The following is a 22,207-nucleotide window of genomic DNA, read 5'->3' on the forward strand; positions in this document are numbered from 1 at the left end:
AAATAAGGGCAAAGGAAAGCATATTTTCCTGATCACAGACTATCTGCCAGCCATTCAGATGGGAGGGGAGGAGCTGATTTAGGCTGCTAAATTTAATTAAAGCATATGTTCTTGGGCTTTGTAGTGGGATATCCTCAAATCTCCCTTACCTTGTCTCCTTTCCAGGTCATTACAAAGTTTAAATCACATTGAAAGATTCTTGTTTCACTATCATACAATATTTTTTTCTCCACTTCCTCCAGAGAAATCATACAGAGATCCCTAGAAATAAGATATTAAGATGATTTGCAAGAGGATAGCAAAATTAAGATGCTTGGAGGATCAATCAGGAAAGCAGCACCTATTACCAGCTAGTAAAGGTATTAAGAAATATAAGATGATGCCATTTATCATTAGAAGACATAGAGGTAGATGGAAGATTAGAAGGGACACATGATGAGCAGCCTGTGGTCACAGCCCAAATGGGCATGAATGACACAGGTAAGGGAGGTCCTGTGTGTGGAAACAAAAATCAGAAACCAAAAAGAAGGTGATGTTCTATGAAATGCTTCCTTATCTCTTGCAGGTGCAGAGAGACTGGTGGAGAGGCAGAGTATGAATGTAAGACAATTTCAGGCTCATGTGAAATGTGTAGAGTGTCAAAATTCAGTACAGGAGAGACAGAGTTCACCTGGGGCATGGTCACTTAAAATCAGGGAGGCTGGGAGGGAGCTTTGAGAGTGGGGAGTGAGGGAAGCCAAAGCAGAGCATATGGTTTGGGATGACATTTCTAAAGATGAAGACACAAGCTGGGGTACCTCTCAATAAAGAATAGGTCATGGGAAGTAAATACTCAAGCAGAAAATGGAAAACAAAAAGTTTGACATTTGAAAAGGTTGTCAAGACAGGAGCTAATGTGGCAGTAGGTGTTTTACTATGTAAATGCTGGAAACCTCAGAAATGCAGGTGATGGAACTTTCTGAGCCTCAGTGAAGAGAAATACACGGATCAAAAACTTGGAGAAGGGAAAACAGTTGAAGGGACACTGTATCAAATAAGCCAGATGCTGGCAGGAGAGAGGAAAATACATCAACAAGAATCTCTATGAATTGAAACTCCAGGTCAAGATGGAACAATGCACCTTTGGGCCACAGACCTTCCTACATAACTGTGCAGTGGTACTGACTGATGTCAAAAAACTAAAACCGCTAGGAATGGCAGGAAGTGGAATCATAAAATCATAGAATGGGTTGGGTTGTGAGGGGCATTAAAGATCATCTCATTCAACCCCTTTGCCATGGGCAGGGACTGTCTTCTACTATTCCAGGCTGCTCCAACCTGGCCTTCAACACCTCCAGGGATGGGGCAGTAACAGCTTCCCTGGGCAACCTGTGCCAGGGCCTCCCCACCTTCATGGGGAGAATTTCTTCCAAAAAATCCAATTAAATATCTCACATTTTAGTTCAAAAGATTCTATCACAGTAGCTCATGGTTAAAATTATTTCCTGTGAGCTTCCTTTAGGTACTGGAAAGGGCTCTAAGGGCTCACCAGAGGTTTCTTTACTCAGTTGGGTTAAACAATCCCAGCTCTCTCAATCTGTCTTTACAGCAGAGGTGCTCCAGTTTTCTGGGCATCTTCGTGTTCTCCTCTGGACTCCTTCCAACACATCTGCATCCTTCTTTTCTCAGGGTCCCAAGAGCTGGAAACAGAAGTCCAGGTAGGGTCTCACCAGAGTGGGGTAGAGGGGCAGAGTCCTGACTGTTGACACACCAGCCACAGTTCTCCTGCAGCCCAGGACATGGCTTCTCATCCACCAACATTCTGGGTGATCGCAGTTCCCTCCATGGACACTGAGCAAAGGTCACATCTGAGTCTGAAGCAGCAGCTGGTGACTGATCCCAGAAGGAGATATGCAACACCTGGGCTGCTGTAAAAATCGAGTTCATAATCTCATCGTGAAGTCAGCACTCTGCAGCAAATTCCTCAACGTACCTTGCTTCAACATCCCAATGGGAGCAAAGGGGTCGAGCATCCCCCAAAGCTCTGTCCAAATCCAGCAGCAGGACTAGGTAGAAAAAAGCTCTTAAAGAAAAGTTAAAAAGGGAAGTTGAAGGAATTAAATCCTTACAGGTGTTGACAGTACCATCAGGGTGTTGAGTAGGAAAAAAGTCACTGGTGTGCTGCTGGTTTGCTGTTGGAGAAAAAACTGTGTGAGCGTGGTTGAAAAGGAGGGTAAAACTAATATTAGAAATAAGAAAGAAATATGGAAGAAACAAGGGTGATAAACATTCCAGGCGTGCTTTGAGAGGATTCAGGGAAGAGCCTGCCTGAAAAAATATTTGGATTAAAAAGACAGAATAACCACGGACAAAACAGCAGGGCTGGATATATTTACCCAAAAGTTTTAGAGCAAATAAAAAATTAAATATCTGAATAATTAACAACAATGTGCAATGTTTCACTTAAAGTGTCCCTGGTATGTGAAGACTGGAGAGGATCCAGGACAGATCCAGGGAACTGCAAACTTACAAACCTGACATCTGAACCAGACAAATTATCTGAAACTTTGATGAAGGAAGGTAAAAGGGTTTCACTTCTGGCTAACTGCACCTTAAAAAATTCTTAGGGATTTTTAATGGGTTAAAAGGGTGTCAATAACCCAGGAAAATTATTTTGGATGTCCAAAAAAGGGTTTCACAAAAGGTATTTAAAGGAAATAAGCAGCCTTAGGATAAGATCATCCTCTTATCTGGTCTTGAGTTATATATATAATGTTTTAAAGCCAGGAAGCAAAGGGTTAGGGTAACAATTTGGTTTCTGCTAGTGCAAGGACTCGTGTCTTTAAATTAAGCTAATGGGAATTAAAATAAAACAAAGACTGACACCTGCTTCATGGAGCAGGTGGCAGTCATGAAAAATGTTAATGGACATTTTTATGGTCTTAAATCTGTGTGGGAGCTGGAGGAAGGAATCAGCAAAGATCACAAGAGGGCCAGGAAATCTCAGGACTGACAGTAGCTGGAGATTGGCAGAGTGGTCATAAGAATCTCCCCTGTGCTCTTTTGGCACCCACCTTTGGTAAGAGGAGAAAGTGGGTCAAATGTCCATGGGTCTAAAACAATACTGATTTTTAAAAAGTGTTTATTTTAAAACAGAATGAGTTTGAATTTCTCATGGGTGTAATCGATCCAACCCTTCCCACTTAATAGGGAATTGATTGTCCAACAGAATAGAGTGCCCTACAGAATAATGAGGCTTCAGGAGACTGTTTGGTCCATCCCCAAATCATCTCAACCATCACAAAAAAACCCACTTCCAGTGATGATTTGTGATTCCATCTGGTTTCGAAAACTTCCAGCAGCCAAAATTCCAGGCCTTCCCAGGTACTTTGTACAAGTTTACAAACCTTAATACCAGACAGTGGCTTTTCATATCTAAATTAAATCTTCTCCCAGCAATCCAAGCCAATTTAAACCTATGGCTTCCTGACCTATTCTCAGTGGGCATGGAAAACAGTTTTTCTGTTTCTTTTTGCAGCAATGGCTTCATGTATCATAGAAGTTACTCCCATTTCCCCAGATCTTCAATTTTCTAGATTCATCAAGCTCAGGTCTTTCAATCTCTGTTCCTAATTACATTGTCTAGATCTTGGATCTTTCTTGGTGTTTTTGGTCTTTCTCTCACTGTCTTATAGCGTGGACAAAAACTTCAACGTAAGTTCTGCTCGGTCTTTATAAACACTGGAAAAAGCACTTTTGCTTTGGGCGTTGAATCCCCAAAACTTTGGTTTTGTCTTTGGACATTTTAAAAATTTTCTTTAGGAAATGGAAGATTTTGTCATATGTTTCAGATCAGTGTTACTATTTAAAAATGATTCTGCGGTGGCATTTGCAGTTGGAACAGAGTTATAATCTGTTGTGAGAGATGCACAGAATCATAAAATCACAGAATCATTAAGGTTGGAAAAGACCTCCAAGATCATCGGCATGGAGCCAGCATTGCCAAGTCATGCATTGCCAAGTCCATCACTAAACCATGTCTTTAAGTGCCACATTATGTAGTACAAATGTGTAGAAAACCTTTTACCTTTGAAAAAGTGTAATTCGAGGGAAGAAAACCATTAACTGGATGAGAGCAGAGGCAGGAAGAATAATTCCTGACTAATGAGAGGTAGTAATTGCAGTTTTAATAACAATAACCAAATAGAGACTTATTCTGATAGAGGGAATTCAGCCTTAAAACCAGATGATGAATGAAACCAGAATTAGATGTTCTAAATCCAGATGTTTTTCTTATTTTCTATTTTCTATTTTTTTTCCATTTTCTTATTTTCCTGTACACCCACTTATATTTCAGGGGTTCCTTTTTCAGGCTCATTATTTCACAAGTGCAACATCAAAAGGAGGTTTTCAGTTATGCTCTGGACACTTTAATGCCTTTAGATGCCCCAGAATGGTTTGGGTTGGAAGGGACCTTCAGATTATCCCATTCCACGCCCTCTGCCATGGGCAGGGACACCTTCCACTAGAGCAGGGTGCTCAAAGCCACATCCAACCCAGCCTCGGGGAGGAATTATCATAGGGAAGGAGAAGTCACTGAGATTTTCAGAGCTGAAATCTCCCTCAGTTCACTCTGCAGTGTTTTCCTTGCATCCTTCGTACCTGCAGCTCCTGGGCCGCGGCTCCTCTGCGCCCTCCAATTTTTCCTCCTGATTATCCAGGTGCAGCGCTGCTGAACCGAGCCAAAGATCACCGGTGTTTTGTCACTGAGTTAAGTGGAGTGAGGGATTCGTTCCGACCTCTGAGTTTTCCTCGCCACCAGCTCGGTTTAGCCCTGCTCCCTCACCGATGTGTTACATCTGTTGCTCTCAGCATGGGCTCCTTTAGCTCTGTCAACATCACTTTCAGCTGCCACTTGTCATCCCTGCTCCGAGCTCGATTTAATATCTCCAGCTTCCATAAGCAAAGCTGATCACCGGGATTACTGAGAGAATTGGACACGCTTTATTGATGAGGTGATTGACTTATCACTGCCTCAGAGACAAAGTTTTTTACATTGGCTCGTGGCTTTTATTTTCCTAATTCAGATGCAGTCAGATGCCTCCAGAAAAGGAAGGGTCAAATGTAGCAATGCTCAGATAAATCCAGGTGAAGTGCCACTAAAATCCACAGCTATTGCAGCTATAACCAGATGTAACTGATGCAGGAATGCACAAAGTATTGAAAATCATTTATTTATGGCTCGTGATTCCTCCTTGTGATGTACCAGTCCTGCCAGGCAGTCACTAGCCTGGGACAGTATTGCTGCCACTGCAGTACTTGATGAAAACATCTGTTTTATGCCAGATTTTGCTCAGTCCTGGAATTCAAGTCTCTCTTGGACTTTAAATAGACTGAAATAAGGTTGTTCAGGGATTAGCTGGCTTTTTCCAGACTCCTTTTATTGTTGCCATAATATCTTTTTTATTAAATTGCTCACAGGTAACAACATACGGATGTGCTGTGATAAGCTCTCTGAGCTGTGCTGTTTTCAGGGAATCTTAGGTCACTGCATGAATGTCTGGAAATAGGAAATAAGAGTCAGCCTTGGTTTTGTGAAGCATTCAGGCCGACTTGTGTTTGTTACTGTGCTCCTTGCAGTTGACTGGTTTGGTGTGTAAGGCATTTGAGTGGAAAACAGCTTTTTTATCAAAGAAAAAAAAACGCTTTTCCAACTGTGTTATTGGCCAATTAATTCAGCATTGAAAAGTTGAGTACTGTAAAAAAAATGCTTTAATTTTTTTGCAGCAGTCTTTAGAAAAGCCACAGCCCAGCCTAATAATTGAAAAGAGCAGGAAAAAATAGTAAAAGAAGTTAGACATCTGGGGAGGAAAGGGAGGAATAATGTCTTATTTAAATCTGAAAAGAAACTGGACCAAATAAAGAAAGAAACTTCTGAAAATAAGTTTTGTGGGGTTTTGTTTGGTTTTTGTTTTGTTTGTTGGGTTTTTGTTGTTGTTTTGGGGGGTTTTGTTTGTCTGGGTTGGGGGGTTTTGTTGGTTTTGTTTGGTTTTTGTTTGTTTGCTTTTTTAAGTGGGGACTCCTTAAGCAAAATGTAAAACTACCCTAAATAAATAATTCCTAGAACACTTTAAAATATGGAGAAATTTATTTGCACATACTCTGGACAAATATCCAATGATAAGTTGATTGTTTTCTTCCCTGATGGTTTTGCTGCCATGTTTACATCTGTGTCCTAATGGGATAAATTAGGCATTCACTGACACTTTCTTGAGACATATTTTTTAGTTACCTCACTCTTCCTGAATTCATCAATTCCAGTCAATCCAAAACAGAAGAAAAGTAAATAGCACCTTAGATTATATACCTGATGTTAAGAACATAATCCAAATTATAACCTAAACCCCCACTTTATTTAATGCAAGTTATTTGTCTGGGTTCTCCTGCTTTGTAAAAAAGTAACCAAGGGGACAATTGGATTACCTTTCCGTAAATACTTCAATAGCACAGCTATTAAAAGGTTATGATTTAAGATGATTCACAAAATAAACCTGTGAGCCAAAAGGAAACTCCTTCCAAGGAAGGGAAGAAATTCCCTAAGGACACAGCCAACCTAAGTGGGTAATCATCCCAGCAGGGATGAAGTGAAAGCATCTCAGCTGAGTTTATTTAAATTCCATCAGAGATCCTCCATTTCATCTTCACAGATGAATTGGAGCAGTTTTCCAAAGCAGAAACCCACTGACAACTTCACCCCAAGTCACATTTGCCAAACCCCTCCAGGTACACGGGTCCGACCTCCAGGAGTTTTGCTCACGTGAAATGAAATCGCTGCTTCCACCTTGGGAAATGCCACACAGCAGCTGGCAAACGGGAAACCGCCTCCCACTAAAAGATGAGAAACATGAAGATTAAGCTGTTTTAATAAAATTTTGGCCCCTGGAGCTTTTGGTTCCCATACAGCTGACTCCATATTTTTCAGATTTATAGATGTTATCACTGTGGGATGGAACAAAGCTGGTAATTATTTGGGTTTTTTTCCCCTAAATTCAGAGAAAGCAACATCTTAATGACACACAACGCCTTGCCTTGCTTCTGTAAAAGACCTGACTTCCACGCCATGCCAAAAACCCACCCTCGGTGTTTCTAAAAGCTGTTACAGATCAATAAGCAGCTGTTAATAACAAGGACCGGCCCTGCTGCACACAATGAGAAGGTTTGCAACAGCTCAAATTCCTCAGAAGAAAAATGTCCCAAGAGAACGTGCAGCATTATTATTGTATGAATAACGCACGTATTGATTAAGCAGTATTTCTCCAGCTCCAAAATGCAAAACCAGCAAGATGCAGCCTGCAAACCAAAGCAGTCATATGAGATTTATCCCACTGTAATTTTTATGAATGCTGTCCCTTGGAATACTGGGGCTGTTTTATGTTGGCACGTGTTTATATATTTCTTTTCTTATTTACTTTCATGAGGCTCACGCTGGAGGTAAATATGATTTGTGCTGAAAATTACTGCAAAATTTTCACAGTGGTTTTTGAAATGTAATCTATACTTCTTGCAGGATTAACTCGCTCTTCCTCCTCCCCTCAAAAAAAAAAAAACCCACCCAGCAAGACACATGGTGTTGCACGTGTAGCTGTACTCAGAGGATTTTGCAGACGACAAGCAGACAGCTGTATTTCGTTATCAGTATACTTTTATGTCCCTTTTCCTAAGGGATTTTCCTCAGAGTCCACAGAAATAAATGATTATCAATGCAGCAAAAGATGGAGGAAACAGCTCCGATAGCAGTTCGGTGCTGTAAAACCCTGAAGTTTATGGAGGCTCAGGTGGCCCCTCAGCCCTTTTAAAGCTTTTTTTTAGCAGGGCTACTGGTGCAGAACTCCATTTCTGAACAGGCAGCTGGCTTGTCAGTCCCTTGTTAAAATGAATTGTTGGTTAAAGGCTCTATCAAGAAAATCCTCTTTATAACTCCTTTTGCAAGCCAGCCACCACATAAAGCTGCTGTCGCTTGGCAAATAAAAAGCAAACTCCTCTCAGGTACAGTCATACTCTGGACTGCTCTATCAAAGCACTTTGGCTGGTGAACCTCCAGTCTTGGGCTGCAATTTGTGGTGTTTTGAAGAGAATTAGTGGCTTTAGTAGCAGTGAGTTGGTGGGGTTTGCTCATTTATTTCTGTGAGCAGTGCCCTGGGCACTGTGTCACTGCGAAGGAGGGCACAGAGCTGTCAAGAGAATAATGGAATTATTAAGGTTGGAAAAGACCTGAAAGATCACTGGGTCTAACCATTCACCCAGTACCGCCAAATCCACCCCTAAACCCTGTCCCCAAGTGCCACATCTACACTTTATTTGGGAATTTCCAGGGAAAGGTGAATCCACTAGTTGCCCTTTACAATGCTAGATCAGCCTTCCAGTGAAGAATTTCTCCTGATATGCAACTTGAATCGCCCCTGGTGCAACTTGGCGTCGTTTCCTTTTACGCTATCTCTTGTTATTTGGGGGAAGAGACCAACCCCTCTCCCTGGCTACATCCTTCTGTCAGGGAGTTGTAGACTGATGAGGTGGCCCCTGAGACCCCTTTCTACGGAATAAACACCCCCAGCCACCTCAGCCGCTCCTGGGGCTCTCCTCCGAGGAGGGGGAAGGTGAAGAGGGGGAAAGTGAGGAGGACAGCGGGGATGAGGAAGGTGTGGAACAGCAAACACGTCCTGGAGTGGCCCCCAGGGAGCGGCTCCTGAGGGGCGGCTCCGGGCCGCGCCCTGAGGAGGGTGGTGCGGAGGGGAGGTGGGCGGGGCCTCTCGGGCCGCCCCCTGCGCCGATTGGTTGCCGGGTGAAGGGGACAGAACGATGAGTCGCGATGCGCTCTGGGAGTTGTAGTCCACAAATGTGAGCGAGCCAGGCGGCACCTGCGGGATGAGGACTACAACGATGGGGGAGGAGGGAGGGACACGTGATCGCGGCGGGCGGGGCCGGGAGGTCACGTGATGTTTGGGTGCCGGCGGTGACGGGCGCGCGGCGGCAGGTGAGGGGCGCGCGCCGGTCCTGCTGTGGGGACAGGAGGGTGACACGGGCTGGGAACGTGGGGACAGGGGTGGCACTGGGTCTGCTGGGTCTGTGTGGCACGGGGACGGGGCTGGCCTGGCACTGGGGTTTGTGTGACACGGTGACAGGTGTGTGTGACATGGGGACAGGGATGGCCTGGCCCTGTGTATGGGCGTGCGACGTGAGGACAGGGCTGGCCTGGCACAGGCTGGGTAGGGCGAGTGTGTAGATGGGGATAGGGCTGGTCTGGCACTTTGCGTGTGTGTGAGAGGGGGACAGGCTGGCCTGGGTGTGTGTGACACAGGGACAGCTCTGTGCGTGTGTGTATGTGTGTGACAGGAGGACAGGCTGGCCTGGGTGTGTGTGACACGGGGCCAGTTCTGTGTGTGTGACAGGGGGACAGGCTGGCCTGGGTGTGTGTGACATAGGGACAGCTCTGTGTGTGTGTGTGTGACAGGAGGACAGGCTGGCCTGGGTGTGTGTGACACGGGGACAGCTCTGTGTGTGTGGCAGGGGGACAGGCTGGCCTGGGTGTGTGTGTGTATGTGTGTGTGACATGGGGACAAGCTGGCCTGTATGTATGTTACACAAGGACAAGCTGGCCTGGGTGTGTGTGACACGGGGACAGCTCTGTGTGTGTGTGACTTGGGGACAGGGCTGGCCTGGCACAGGGGGTGTGTAACAGGGTGACATGGGGACAGGGGGTACCTGTGTGACATGGCGACAGGGCTGGCCTGTCAGAGTTTGGGGTGTGCATGTGACAAGGGGGACAGGGCTCGCACAGGGGGGTGTGACAGGGGGACAGGACTGGCCTGGCACAGGGGCAGGGTGTAACATGGGGACAGAGCTGGGGGGGTGTGATGAGTGATTTGGGGACATGGCTGGCCTTGCCCAGGGCTGTGAGCAGGGAGGGACGCATGTGACAGTGCTGTGCACCACACTTGTGTCCCATGTCACCGGTGACTGGGTGAAGATGGGATGTCCCTGCCCCCAGTTTGCCACTGTCCCTCAGCTGCTCACAAAGAAACCCTGATTTATCAATTTCTGGCACAATGACAACGTTGGGAACTGCTCCTGGGTTGTTGCCTGACAAGTTTAGTCTCAATTTTAACCTCACAGAGGGCATGATGTTGTTCATTTATTATTTTTTCCCCCTTCCAGGCTAATTCGAGAGCTTGAGGCAGTGGGATGGATTTGGAAGTACAAGGAGAGGAAATAAAACCACTTTTAAATGTACAAAGCGCCGCTTTCTGCAGTGGCCCTCGGCTGACTGCAGAAACTTTTTTTTTGATTGCTTTTGTACTTGGGAAAGTGTTTGTGGTTTGAAGCTTTTAATAAAAGCTCCCACAAGCTGTGGGGTACAATTAACCTCCGGCATCTGGCGCCAGAGTGGACTTTGCTGGGGAAACCTCGTGTTCCCATGGAACTGCTCGGTGTCTTTGTGTGCATATCAAAAAAGCAGAGGGTTTGGAAAGCTAAAAAGCACGTTTCATTCTGCCACCAGCATGCCGAATACGCCCTGCAGAACCCTCTGCTTGTTAGCATTTGAAGTTTTCTGTGACATTTTGGAGCTTGAGGTGCATCCTTGTGTCTGGGAGTGCAGCAGGAACAAAGAGATGTTTGTTTGCAAACCCTTGCGTGGGGTGGTGGCCTCAAGTTTTGCTTTGTGCTTCATTCTGCACAAAGGGTTTGGGATTCAGCAGACTGAATCCTAAATTTTTACTGGCTGTGTGCTGTGGAGTGGGAAGGAGTGAATAAAATATGAGGGTTTTCCCCCAGCATTTTTTTGTTGTTGTTTAGCAGGAAGGTTTATACTTCATCAAGCATTTAGCCCTTTTTCCAGGCTGTTTTTTCCCTTTGCAGTGGGGCTGTGAACAAACAGGGCCCTGTCCTGCCCTGCTGGGCTCTGCTGTGGTCCAGGTGTCCTGGAGGTGTTTCTGGTCCTTAAATCACCACTGTCTCAGGCCAGCTGCTGTGTGACCCCTTGATGCTCTCCTGCTCTGCTGTCTTCTCCAGCTGTGATGCCCTTTTCTGTCTCATCTCCAGGCTGAACTCTGGATGTTTTCTGGAGTGTGAATCACAGGATCACAGAATGGGTTGGGTTGGAAGGGACCTTAAACACCATCCATGGGCAAGGACACCTCCCACTATCCCAGGCTGCTTCAACTCCATCCAGCCTGGCCTTGGACACTTCCAGGGATGGGGCAGCCACAGCTTCTCTGGGCAGCCTGTGCCAGGGCCTCACCACTCTGTCAGTAAGGAATTTATTCCTAAAATCCAATCTAAATCTAGACCCTCATTTAGTTCAATGACATTCCCTGTTGTCCTCTCACCCCGTGCCCTTCTGGAAAAATCCCTCTTTTTTGTGTTAATGCAAATTCAGGCATTTAAATCCCTGATGTGTCAGGGCATTGCTGGCTGACCTCTTGCTGCCTTTCTGCTCTGCTGCCTTTGCCAGCTGCAACTTCCCTTTCCCTCTCATCCTCAGGCTGGTTTCTGGACATCTTCTGGGGTGTTACATGTGCTGATTCCCACTTTCCAGTGCTCATCCACTCAATAAATCACCCTTCTTGTGCTCTCCAAGGCCTCCCACCTTCCTGGTTTGGTTTTGCTTATTAATGCAACTAAATTAATTAACTAAAAATTAGCTTGACCACTAATGCAGCTTTGGTGGACATGGGAGAGGCTGATCAGTGCAGCCACATGTCCTGCTTCATCCAGGCTTCTGATGCAGGTTCTGTCCCTGTTTACTTCTGTTACTGTGTCTAAAGCAAGAGTTACAGGGTGGTGAGCCAATAAACCAGGGTGCCCAGAGAAGCTGTGGCTGCCCCATCCCTGAAAATGTTCAAGGCCAGATTGGAAGGGGCTTGGAGCAGTGGAAGGTGCCCTGCCCATGGCATGGGCTGGAACTGGATGAACCTAAAGGTCCCTTCCAACCTGAAGTGTTTTGTGATTCTCTAAGTTATTTAGTTGAGATTGGCTAAAGAGAGTGGTAAAATGGAGATCTCAATATGACGATGAAGCAACCTCATTCATTTTCTCACAGCTCTCCTTATTTGTTTGCCTATTTATTTATTTATTTTAAATATTTTAAGCCTCTTATCATTTACTTTTCAGCACACATCCCTCTGGTGTGACCAGGTCTCCCTGCCTGCTCTGGGTCTGGAGAATCTTTACTGGGAGTGGAGGAGAAATAAATATTTGATGGCTTCATAAATTTGCACATTGATATTACAGCACTTAAAATGTAATTGAAAAGAAAAAAAAAGAAAACAGAGGGAAGCTGAAAATGAATGAGTCTGTGCTTCCCCTTCTTTATATATATATATCAAATGGTATTTTGAATTGTTTGTTCTTCTGGGATTTCAGGAATATTTAAATAGCAAGTGTGAAAGGGTAAATAATATCAAGATAAAAATAATAGTTTCGATTCCCTGCCTAAACCATATGTGTTTATGCACCATAAACACATTCTGCTCGACAAAATGGAATGAATTGTTGAAAACTTTTAATTTACTTTCCCAATTTTATTATCCTCCTTCCTACAGTTCACCTGTGGGGTGAGCTGCGTGGCTCTCACTTGGTTTGTCTCACTTGGGTGTTTATGGACCTTCAAGGGTTGCTGGTGCTTCAGAGGACTGGAAATTGGTGACACCTGAAGGTTTTAGGTGGGCAGGAGGAGCTTCTGTTTTATTTAGGGTTAGAGTCATCATTGTCAGGGACAAGCCTGCTTGCACTGGGAAGGACTGGTGTGTCCAGGTTTGATCCCAGTGAGGATGGAGGGATGGATGGATGGGTGACTGAATGTTTCCACCCAGGGCATGGTGGGTTGTTCCTGTGTTTTGACCTCTGGTGTCTGGGCTGGGGCATGAACAGGTTGAAGGCAGCCCTGTGGAGAAGGGCTTGGAGGTGCTGGTGGATGAGAGGCTGGGCATGACCCAGCCATGTCCACTTGGAGCTCAGAAATCCAAACGTGTCCTGGGTTCATCCAAAGCAGGGTGGGCAGCAGCTGAGGGGGGGATTCTGCCTCTCTGCCCCTCTCAGGTGAGACCCCACCTGCAGAGCTGCTCCAGCCCTGGATCCCAGCACAGGAAGGACCTGGAGCTGCTGGAGAGAGTCCAGAGGAGGCACCAAGGTGATGGATGGAGCCCCTCTGCTCTGGAGCGAGGCTGGGAGAGCTGGGATGTTCAGCCTGGAGAAGAGAAGGTTCCAGGGAGGGTATAAAGGGTATAAAGGCCCTTCCTGTGCCTAAAGGGGCTCCAAGAGAGCTGGAGAGGGACTTTGGACAAGAGCCTGGAGTGATACAACAGGGGGGAATGGCTTCTCACTGACAGAGATTTACATTCAATATTAGAAATAAATTCCTCATTGTGAAGGTGGGGAGGCCCTGGCACAAACTTTCCAGAGAAGTTCTGGCTGTTCTATCCCTGGAAGTGTCCAAGGCCAGGTTGGCCAGAGCATGGAGCAACCTGGGATAATGGAAGGTGTCCCTGCACATGGAGAGGGGGAACTGGATGATCTTTAATGTCCCTCCTAGCCCAAACCATTCCATGATTCCTGACCATTAGAATGTGTGTGTTTTCCTGTGACATGATCCACTCAGTCTAAATTTAATCCAGCTACTTAAGCATGAGCCTAACTCACAACTGAAGTATCAGAGTGTACCTCCACGATGGTGTTTGTGGGGAAAACGCTGCAAAACGTCCTCCTCAGCAGCACCATGAACCTTTCAAAGTGCATTGTATTTTTCAGAACGTTTTTTGCCACGTGCAAATCCAAAGTGTGTCCCCAAACTGGCGTTGGTGTTTTTGGCAGTGGTGTTGGGCACCACAAGGCTGGAGGAAAGCTCCGTCCTTCACTTGATGCTGAGTGCACAGAAAGCTTCATAAAATATTGGTGCTCTTTTCTTACTGCAAAAGAGCCAGAAGTGTCTGTGTTTTGCTGTCAGAAAGGCTATTTGTGTTTTTTAATAATACACTGAATTTCCCAAAGAATATGGTCAAGATAAGAATCCTACTCCCTATTATTTTTTTTCTGCTTGCCTTGCAAATGGTGGCGTCTAAGATTAAAATAACGCAAGAGTTAAATTAATCTGATTTAACACTTGCAGGGAGGTTTCTATTTAAAACTCTTTTTCTTCGAAGTGTCACTAGTCAGGAAATTCAGTAGGCAGGTGCCATCTCTTTGTTGCAGTGCATGGGCACATCTCTGCAGTGTTTCTGATGATGGGAAAAAATAGCATTTAACTAAAATAAAAAAGGGACAGGATGGATTATATATATATATATTTTATGTCCTTTTCATGTGTCCCTTAGAAAAGCAAAGAGTGCATGGATGATAGTTGCTTTTTACATGTATCCTGAAGATGGGTACAAAAAAAAGAAGAAATGATGTATCAGCAGGTGTTTTTGAAATTTTTTTTTCTGGGATGCAGAGCTGTGGGGTAAAGCTCTTCCAAGGGCAGTTTAGGTGTGTTGGTAGTTCATCTGCTGGGATGCTGGAAGCAAAATCTGGAAATCTGGAAAACATTTACCAGCTTCTCCTTGAATGAAGCCAAACTTGATTGCAACCTCTACTTACTTTTTTTTTTTTTTTTTTTTTGGAAATGAATACTGATGTTGGGTTAGGTGATGGTTTCTTCACTCTCTCTATCATCTCTTCCTTAAATAAAAGCAGAAAATAACTGCAAAATGTTTGATGCTCTTCACTGGGTAGTGTTCGTTTTGTTCTTGCTCTGCTGTCCCCCCTGCTGCAAAGCCAGGCATTGCAACAATAAGATTTTTTGAGGTTATTGAGGACTTTATTAGTCCTCCTCCTCCTCTCTGCATACATTTATTGTCCTACTAGTTTTGAATAACTTGGCCATGTATTTTTTTTTTTTCCCTGTAGGACTCCTCCATCATCTGGTGCATGGAGTAAAGGAGTGCAGGAGACAGCCGTGCTGTAGGATTTTATTCCAGAGCTGTTGCCATAGTTCTTATTTCTGTAAAATAAAACATTTTCTTCTTCCACAAGAGACTTTGATCATGCTCATTGCTGAAACCTGTTGCTTTTTTTTCCATTTATAAAGAATCTTCTTGTGATGGTTCTGCATGGAGGAGGGAGGTGCCTCCTTTATTTTTCTACATGTGAAAAACCTGGCAGATTTGGAGGTGTTATGACCCAGATTTTTGGATTAACCCATTTCTTGGCTGTGTGAGATGCCAGAGACTCAAATATGGTACGAGGAAGCTCCCAAACTTGCTATTAATGGCTGCTTTGTAAAAAATCCCATACACAGCCAGGAAAGCTGTTTTTCTTCATCTTTCTTCCCCCACTTTGAAACTCCCTTACTTTTTGTGATAGGACAAGGGGGGATGGCTTTAAGCTGAAGGAGTTGAGCAACCTGGTCTAAAGGAAAGTGTCCCTGCCCATGGCAGGGGTTTGGAATGAGATGATTTTTAAGGTCCCTTCCAACCCAGGCTATTCTGTGATTCTATGATTTCCTGACACTTGACTTCTCATGACTGTGACCACAGCCCTCATGCAGTGGTGCTGCCTGCCCACTCCTGTGCCACAGTTTTGGGATGTCTCAGAGGAACAAAATCCTCTTGGGCTGTTTAGGGAAGATTTGGATGATATCTCATTGGATCTACAAGTTGTGGAATAGTCACTTCAATTTTAGATTAATTGAATTATTGGATGGTTTGGGTTCCAAGAGACTTTCAGGATCATCTCATTCCAAGCCCCTGCCGTGGGCAGGGACACCTTCCACCAGACCAGGCTGCTCAGAGCTCCATCCAACCTGGCCATGGACACTCCAGGGATGATCAGAGGGAGCAGTGGTTGCAACCCACTGCAGGTAATTGCAGTTAGGTTTGAGCTGAATTGTTAACAAATGCTTTGCAGCATCCTCTGTCCCAGCATGGAGATGTTCACCATGCTCCAAGTTCTTCTAACTTTGGAGATAAAAATGCTACCGTGCATCTGGAGAGGGGGGAGGTTGATGAGGCTGCAGGAGCAGTGCTGGGTAACATTTTGTTTTGTACAACTCTGTAGGTGACAGAAATTCTTATTGGAAGCTTCAGGTCTTCAGATTTTCCTTCGTGCAAACTGAATCAAAAGCGAAACCTTAATACAGCTTTTCACTATATTTTTTCCCCACAAAAACAATTGATTTGTGATCCCTTGTGACACTACCCACTTTCTCGACTCACATGAGAATCTCCTAATTTCTAAAATACCTGATTTGTACAAGTTTAGATGTAGTGTTAGACAGCTTGAGATGTGATTTACCATCCCCAAATGTATTGATGTCTTCTGTTGTGTGCCTGGTAATCTCCAGCTGCTCCCTTACCCAAGTGCCTGTCACTGCTGGGCTGACCCTAATGTCAGTCCCATCAAATATTCTGCTGCAGGTTGTGGATGCTCAGTGAAAAAGTATGAAAAATTAAACTTATAAATATATTTATCTTATTAAATTAACAACCAGTTTCTCTAATATAGTGCATAAGACCATCTATATAAAATTCAAATATCTGTATATTAATACTGGATGTGGTTTTGTTTGCTTTTATGCTCTGGTTTTTTTTGCATTTATTTTAAAGAATTGAAAATTTTAGTCTTTTCTCTGCCGAAGTTGCTGTGGGATTGATGTGGGCAGGATGAGGCCACTGTGAATACTCACAGCTGTGGTCAGGGAAGTTTGTCCAACCTCCTGATGCTCCCCATCCTCTTACAGACAATCCCATGCAGGTTTTCCAGAGCTGCAGCGATGGTGAAAATCAAGTCATTTTACTAAATCTACTTTTCCTAATGATAAATGTGGTAAAACTCCAAAATAATTAAAATAGTGGTGCTTAAATTGTGCTGAGGCTGCTGCATGTCACAGGTTCGATTTTTCAGTGTCAAGGACCTTCAGCTTCCATTAACAGCAAGTGCTTAAAGATGGCAGTAGGTGGCAAAATGAGGGTGTGGAAGCCTGAGAAATGCTGTCCAAAGCTTTTTGACACTTCTATTTTAGAGAACAACTGCGTGCTTTCCAAAGCCCTCCTAAGTTTTGATCGTGCACCATGGGGAGGTTTCATAGCTGTGTTGTTTTTCTAAAAATGTAATGGATTCTGGCCTAGCCAAGTGCCCAAACCAGCCCCTTGGAGAGATGTCTTAGCAAGTGGGGAAAACAGGATTGCATTTTTTGTGTAAAACAGGGCACTTTTGAATTTGTAAAAGCAAACTGAGAGTCTCACTACGGATGTTTTCCTGTTGGATCATCTTCAGAGAGCTGAAGCATGTGGGTTTCACAGGATCCTAGAATGATTTCATAAGATCCTACTTCCAACCCCCTGCCATGGGCAAGGACACCTCCCAACATCTCAGGTTGCTCCAAACCGCATCCAACCTGGCGTTGAACATGCCCAGGGATGGGACATCCACAACTTCTCTCGTTTTGTCTCCTTTGTCCCAAACGTAGGGTAATTGTGAGACTGGAATTCTAGTGAGTTGGGTTTTTTTTTTCCTCTTTTGGAATACTGGCAAATTAATTGTCAAGATCCTCTTTCCTGTGCGTGGAAACCACAGTCTGCTTTTTTGTCTTCTTTCTTTTTTTTATAATTTCTATTTCTTTGCACATTGTTCAGGTGTACCTTTCTTTCATTTCATATATAAAGATATTCCACAGGCTTGGATGTCTTCAGGCTTGCTCTTCTCTCTTTGGCCAGTTCTTTTCCTACTGCACTGTGCTTGCCATCCTTTAAGAAAACTATTAGAATTTAAGTATAATCTCAGAAACAGAGTTGTGCACCCTAGTCCTGTTTGTGAGGCATTTGAGCACAGAATTTGTTACGAAGAGTATGTGCAGAAAATAATGTGGAGGTCCTGCTATCCCCAGGGGCACTCACGGCCTCTCTGCCCGTACTTCCTGGATTTGACCATCTCTTTTCCTTTCCTTCCTAGGGAGACCAAAAAGAGTTTTTGAATTTTCTTTGGTTGGCTGCTTTGTGGGCTTGAGATGCTGCTGGCTCCTTCAGCCCCAGTGGGGTGTGAGATCCTCCTGCTGGGATGGTTTGGCTTTTGCTGCTTTTCTCTTATCAGGAGAAAGGAAATCGCTTTTCAAAATTTGTGGTTCTACCTGGACTGGGGCAATAATCCAATTCCTTGGAAGTGGCCTGCAGGGTAAGGGGTTGAGTGGGCTCCACTGGTCATTTACATGCAGGTCACAGAAGGATTTGGTTTGGAAGGGATCTTCAAGATCATCTTGTTCCAATCCCACTGTGGTGGGCAGGGACACCTTCCACTAGACCAAGCTCCATCCAGTCTGGTCTGGAACAGTTCCAGGCAGATGAGTCCCTTGGCTGTTTTCGTCTCCAATAACTTTGGTGCAGGGAGATTTAGGGATTTGATGCCCTCCTTGCTCCTCTCCCACACCCCAGAGAGGCAGTTGGTTGTCATGAGTGGATGTCATCTTGATGGACATCATCTCAAAGCCTACCAGCACCATGATAAATCCTTTGTTGGTGGCTGGAGCAATGTCTTCTAGTGGTTCTCCACCCTCTGTTTCTGTTAACTCACCATCCTGGGCAGACTGAGCCTGGTCATTTTATCTGGCTGGCTGCAAACCACTTTGCAAAGTTGCTCTCCTGAGCAGACCAGGGTGACCTTGCACTCGCTGATTTGGTAGCCGGGCTCCGATGCCGACTCCCTGCGTGGCCTCTCATAAATAGCTCCAGTTTTCCGTTTCATTTCCCAGACCTGTTTACACCTTGCCAGAAATAATTACAACCTCTGAGCCTGAGGTTTGCTGGGCAAGGGGGAGGAGGGCAAGGAGAAAAACCTGCAATCCATGTTTTTTCGTGCGCTGTCATCAATATGGTGCTGCCAGCGGGATTGGGATCTCCCTTCTGGGGCATGAATCAGGCTGTGCTCGCATCCACCCGGCATCGCTCCTGTTCTGTGCTTGAGAATTCTTTCCCTTCCTCTGTTCAGCATCATCTTAAATTCATATCCCAGGTGGTGCCTCCCTCACCTGCTTTATTACCTCTTAATGTGTTTTCCCAAGAATGTCTTGCACGCGGATAAACCTCACCTGCTTCCCTTGTAAAACCAGCTCTTTCTGCAGTCTTCCTCCTCCAGCGCCTGTGCCTTTTTCCTCTGTCCATGCAGAGCTGCTTTTCTCCTTCTTGCCATGTTTTTTTGAGCACCTTGGAGCCTGTGCATCCTCCTGGAGAGGCGGGTGGATGCCATCAGTGCTGGTTTTGCATCCGAGCCGGCGCTCGCTGTGGTCATGTGTGGAGCCGGTGGGGAAGGCAGGAATATTTTTAGCCTGCACTTCTGTGAGCTGCTCAGGGGGCCGCCCACAGCAGAGTATTAAAATAATAGCGGGGACATTGGGTAAGCTCTGCAGCAAAATGTTGATATGCAAATTGCCATCTTAAGAGCAAACCTCAAGGCGATTTTTGGCAATGCATGCAAGGCTCTGGAGCGGTGTGTTTTGAATAAAGATTACAGCAAAGGGATTTCGCCTGGAGGCCACGCTCGTCTCATTTATTCTGAAGCTTAGCAGAACTGGTAATTCAGTGTTGGAAGCCAACAGGGTGAAACGTATGCACCTTTAAAAAGGTATTAGATTAGCATTGGCGAAACAAAATGTCACGTCACCTCTGTAACTGAAATTTCCAGGCTTACAGAAGCAATAAATTCGGTTGGATTTCATTTGCGAGTAGTTCCTGGGCGCTGTCCAAGGAAGAGGTGGCTCTGATGGCAGCAGAGTTGGTTTGGGAGGTTTCAAGGCATTACCTGGTAAAAAAATGAGCTTGTGCCAGCTGATTCCACACTGCTTTGACTTTCCTCTTCAACTTGGTGGTGGACAGCTTGGCTGTTGGAAACCTTGCCCTAAGGAATCAGATCAAATACAAATTCCTTCTTTTTGTTGGTTTTTTTTTTGTTTCTTTTCTTGGTTATTGACTTCATCTTGGCACTACTGGGAAGGAAACAGCAGTAAATTCATAGAGTATTAGAATAGTTTGGGTTGGAAGGGATCTGAAAGATCATCTTGTTCTGATCCTCTGCCATGGGCAGGGACACCTTCCTGTAGACCAGGTTGCTCCAAGCCCTGCCCAGCCTGGCTCTGGACACTCCAGGGATGGAGCAGTCACATTGCCTTTTATAATGTCATGTCCAGCTTCCCATCCACCAATATCCCCAAGTCCTTCCTCTCCTCAGGGCTTTTCTCCATGAAGGATTTGAATTCTTTCATTTAGTCCAGTTCTTGAGGAGTAAGAATGAAATTGTAGGTGTTTTCATTATTCTGTTTCCTTCATATCACAACAAATATGTTGCTCTAGAATTGGAAAGTGGCAGTAAATTAAACAACTTTTGGGGTTTGTTTGGAATTTTCTAATTCTTGAAGACTGTGATAAATCCATCCCTTTTAGAGGCTGGAGAGGGATAATTTTGAGTGGGAATAAAAGTAGTTGGTAGCTAGTTTTTCTCTCTTTGAATGGAGCGTGGAAGAACCAGGTGGCTGAGACTCTGTGGCAACACATTCTGACTTTGGTACAAGTTTGTGTTGATCAGATCTTAGTTCACTTATATCCTTTTACTTTAATTACACGTTCCAACACCATGAGACTTTTAAATACCAGATTTTGAGAATATTCTGTGCCAAAACTGCACGCTTTAAGTGCAGATCCTGTTGGCAGGCATCTTAGGAGCTGTTGACTTCCCTCTTTTGTAACCTCATCCTCTCTTGCCGAGTTTTGTTTTTTTTTTTTTCCTTAAAATTCTAACATCATTTGATAAAATAGCAAAGCTCATGGGTGCGTGGCCCTGTGAAGATCTTTGTGTCCTGCTTGCATCCCAATGGAGCCAAGTGAGCACAAGAAAAACTTCTTTCAAGTTTGGTTCAGGCACATCTTGAATTATCTTTGTGTCTGTCCTTTGGAGCATCCAGCTTCTCCCTGGCCTTAAACACAAGATGCTGGTTTAGTCTTCTCGTGCTGCCTTGTGCCTTGCTGAGATATTGATTCTTCCCTCCAAGGTCATGAAACTCTGCTCCTGACTTTGAAATACTCCAAGTCTCCATCTCTCCATTCTTCTTCCTTCTTGATGATTTCATTTGTTGGAATGTCCTTAATTTTCTCCAAAGCTTTTTTTTTGGTGGTGTATCTTCAGGGAACATCACAGCTGACTGTCATGCCAGTGTTTTTGTCTTTCCAGATTGTGTTTCCTGAAATTTCCCATCAAATCTGTGTTCAACTCCTTCTGTGTTCAGTCCCCTATTTTAAGGTCTTTATTGCAGGAATTATCTCCGTAGTCTGTATTTATACAACATTTCATGTGATGCAGATGTGATTCCAAAGTGGTGCCTTTGATAATACCTTCAAAATTGTTGTTTTGCTAGTTAACACTTGAGAACGCTGTCATTTTATATGAATATTTTATATATATAGGCCAGAGACAAAAATTGAGACATATTAAGACATTGTAGATGTTAATACTTTAAAATCAAATGCAAATAATTAAAATTCACATGTATTTTTTTCTGGCCCTACCTTAGTTCCTTTGGTAGTTACGACATCAGCTGCTTTCTGTGGGGCAACTGAAATGCCGAACTCTGATCTCAGCAAATAAGAAATATTTTTGTAAAGCTGTGCATTTAGACTAATTCTGTCTGCTGTGGAATGTGCTGAGGATTTGTGATCCTCAGCAAGCATTTGACAGATCTTAACTAGTTCTGCTCTGTCTTGTCAATCAAAATTAAACGCCCACTTCACTCCTTCCTACTTTCTCTCTCTTCCAGCCTTTTTATTTAGGTTGGTCATTAAAATTGCTCATAACCATAGAAACGAGGAAAACCCGCCCCTTACTTTCCAGAGCCTTAGAGTGATATTCCTGTACTGACATCATGTGAGTTACATACACGATGGCTTAAAAAAAACCCCCAAAAACCTGCAGGTGGGCAGAGTTGTCATTAATTCCTCCCTGTGATGGAGTTGTCCCATCCTCCTTGGATGCCAACCAAGGATCACGTCCCTCTTGCATTCCTTTATGGAAAATGCAAGAGGGCCACAAAGGAGGGGCCCTGCTGTGGAGAAACCACCAGAAAAAGATTGAATTGGAGAAAAAAAACATCAGTTTGGGGGATGGAACTGGTGGGAGGATGAGATAAGGAGAAGATGGATGGGCAAGAAGTCTCATCTGC

At 44.5% G+C, this 22,207-nt stretch overlaps 1 protein-coding gene across 7 annotated transcripts in view; it reads left to right on the top strand.

Annotated features, from left to right (window-relative positions):
* The first annotated feature begins 8,958 nt into the window (after positions 1 to 8,958).
* TSNARE1 (t-SNARE domain containing 1) overlaps positions 8,959 to 22,207 on the top strand; it is a 472,834-nt gene continuing 459,585 nt past the window's right edge. For 5 of the 7 annotated variants that reach the window (XM_063405835.1, XM_063406108.1, XM_063405746.1 and 2 more), the window contains exon 1: positions 8,959 to 9,010. The gene's annotated coding sequence lies outside the window, so the exon portion shown is untranslated. The remainder of the gene's footprint in view (positions 9,011 to 22,207) is intronic. The other 2 variants (XM_063405923.1, XM_063406193.1) reach the window with 1 other exon arrangement.

Source organism: Prinia subflava, chromosome 1 (genome assembly GCF_021018805.1).
Source record: "Prinia subflava isolate CZ2003 ecotype Zambia chromosome 1, Cam_Psub_1.2, whole genome shotgun sequence".
Taxonomy (NCBI): domain Eukaryota; kingdom Metazoa; phylum Chordata; class Aves; order Passeriformes; family Cisticolidae; genus Prinia; species Prinia subflava.